We start from the raw sequence: 3,377 nt of genomic DNA on the forward strand, positions 1-3,377 counted from the left end.
ATTTCTTTTTATTTATTCATTCATTTATTTTAATTTGACCAGAGAGAGATACAGAGAGAGAGAAAGTGAGAAAGCAAACCACCAGTCCAAGACTCGAAACATGGTCAAGCCATGTAGGAGTGTCCATCACCTTAACCACCATGCCACCTGTGTGGTCCCCATATTGCCCCTTTTTATAAACCTGGAGAGAGTAAAGCTAAGAAAGGGAACTTGCCTGAAGTCACAGAAAAGAAAACTAATGGATTTGCTATCATATAAAACAAGCAATGGATTCTATTTTATTTTTTGCTTTTAATATCTCATAATCACACAAATACTACATGAAAACACTGACAAAAGGCTCAAACAAGACAGGCAAACAGCAGTGAAAAACTTATCCTATAACTGTGCCTCCTCCCTGTCCCACCTCCCCTGCTGCCCTTATTCAGCTAGAATACCCTACCCTAGCCCATCACTGTCAGTACTGTGCTGAGCATTCTTACACTCCATTCATTTATATTTTATTCCTTTTTAAATATTTATTTATTGACTTAAATCCCTTTGTTTTGTTTGTTTGTTTGTTTTTGGTTTTGGTTTTTGTTTTGTTTTATTTTTTAATTTGACCAGAGAGAGAAAGGGAAAGTGAGAAAGCAAGCCACCAGATCTAGGACTCAAACCACAGACAGTCATGTGGGAATCCAGTGCCTTTAACCACCACACCACCTGCTGGCCCCATTACTTTACTATTTTTTAAGTATTTCTTCCATAAGTGAGTGAAAAAGAGCGACAACACCCCTACTGGGGTTGTAACATCATATTCTACCCCTAGCTTCAGCTAGTCCTAGGTTGAGGTACACACACCCTGCATCCTCAGGGAGGTCTCTGGACACAAACAGAGAACCTTCCCATGTAGCTCAACCTCACAGAGCATCATGTTTTACCACTGCACCACTGTCTGGACACCCCACCCCCTGCTCTCAGTTGCTTAGCATTTTAAAGTTTTAAATGAGATCATGTCCTTTTTCTGATCCCAACCCTCTCATTACTTCCCCTACTCTTTCATAAAATGCAATATCATGACCATGGTTTCCAAGCCATGATCTACTCCTGAGTTCCTTTTTGGCCAGCTTCCTCTCCTTTCAATTTCCGGGCTCAACAGGGTCCAACTACCAACTACAACTAGCTGGCTCCCTTTTGATCTTCAAATGCAGGAAACATGATCTTGCTTTAGTACTTTAAAGCTTGCCATTTCCTCTGCCTCAGACATCCCATTTTCCAGGTACTTGCCTAATTTTCTCCCTTGTTCCCTTTATTGGGTTGTTAGAAAAGTCGTGATATATTTTTCTATGCAAAAATGTGTTATAACTTTCTGACAATCTAACAGATTTCTGATAAAATGTCACTACTTCACATGAACTAAATATACTTAAAAAAAAAAAAAAAAGGTCACCACTTTCCTGGCCTTCAGCTAAACTGTTCTCTATTTGCATAGCCTACTCTGCATCACTTTACAACTCCTCTTTTAAATTTCTTTTTATTTATTCATTCATTTATTTTAATTTGACCAGAGAGAGACACAGAGAGAGAGAAAGTGAGAAAGCAAGCAAAGTGAGAAAGCAAGCCGCCAGGTCCCAGACTCAAAACATGGTCTGCCATGTGGGAGTGTCCATCACCTTAACCACCACACCACCTGCATGGTCCCCATATTCCCCTGACATACACAGTTGCTTGCTTGTCATCTCCCCATTCATATGTAAATTCCCATGAAGACCTTTGTTTTTCTTATTCTTGCACTATCAGCACCTAGGATGGTTCCTGAAACAATAAATATCTGTTAAATGGGGACCAGCAGTTGATGTAATGGCTATGTCGTTGGACTCCCATGTAGTCGACTTAGGTTTGAGTCCCAGACCCGGTGGCTTAAACTCATGCCAGCACATGTGCGTGTGTGCCCAAGATCCAGAGAGGAGAACGGAGGAGAAGGGATTGTAACATGTCCACCCCCCCACCCCGGGCGGGGGTGATTTCTCACTTTCTCTCTGTCTCTGTCTTTCTGGCGAGCACACATAACTTATAAGAAAAAACTCTCAGAAAAAGAATCTGCTAAATGAATGAACAAATGAGTTATGTGGCAGATACATAGTTAAATTATACACACACACACACACACATATATATATTTATAAAAATTAGAGCATACATTGTATTTGATAACTTTTTTTCCAACTCTCTTCTCCCTCACACAGGAGGTCTTGGAGATCATGCCAAGTCAATATATAGTTGAGTTTTAAACAACATGGGTTAGAACTGCATGGGTTCAATTTTATGCGGTTTATTTTTTTTAGCTTACATTGTTATAAGAATACAATACTAGTACACATAATATACAGAATATGTATTAATCTACTGTTCATGTTATCAAATATGTCCAAAATATTTTGTCAAGAGTAGGCTATAAATAGTTAAGTATTTGGAGAGTCAATTTTATATATGGATTTTCAACTGTGTGGGAACAGTTGGCTCCCTCATCCTCCATAGTTTAAGGGTCAACTGATATATCTCATGTTTTCAATGGTTATATACAATTCTATAATATGGTCATACTATGTTTATTTAACTACTGCAATATTGATGAATATCTAGGTTGATTGTAAATTTTGTTGCAACCAACAACCTTGTAACAAACATTCTTATGTTTATACCTAATAAATTCTGGTAGGAGCTATTCCTATAAATGAAAGTAACACATTTATCCACTGGAAAAAAGAAAAACATGTTTAATATTTTAAAAAAATACTGCCATACAGCTCCCCATAAGTTTTCTCAGTTCAAAAGTTTTTCAACGACGGAGAAGAGTCAGGAATTCCATTTTTTTCTCAACACACAGGTGAATATAGGATATTGTTTCCTTAAAAACTGCACTCAAATGCAATCACATTTCCTCCATTCCCAAAGCTAAATAACCTGAAGGTCAAGTTCATTTATAGGAGATTGTGAATTAGATTACATAGAAATGGCCAGGGAAGTGTCTGGAGTGCGCTGTGCAAGCTCACGCAGGCACCATAATTATAAGCAATAACTTGGCTTCTTTTTGTTTTCTTCATTATACCTTTGAAATAGCTGTCGTAAAGTCATTTATTGCCAGCTGCTTTCATGTTTATAACTACACAACTCCATGCAGTATAAAACAAACTATTACATAGCCATGAATAGTAGTAGTCCTCTTCCAAAGTTTATATTTTCCAAAAAGACAGCTGGATTAGTTCCACCGTGAATTTATTAGGATGCAAAGTGTCGAAACCACTAAACGGAAGAACTTAACTTTTTGCTTGAGCTTACTCCTGTGACTGGTAGGAATGCTTTACTGTAAACAATACATATGTGAAAACAAGAACAGG

This window comes from Tupaia chinensis, unplaced genomic scaffold (assembly GCF_000334495.1).
Source record: "Tupaia chinensis unplaced genomic scaffold, TupChi_1.0 Scaffold000101_1, whole genome shotgun sequence".
NCBI classification, from domain to species: Eukaryota; Metazoa; Chordata; class Mammalia; order Scandentia; family Tupaiidae; genus Tupaia; species Tupaia belangeri.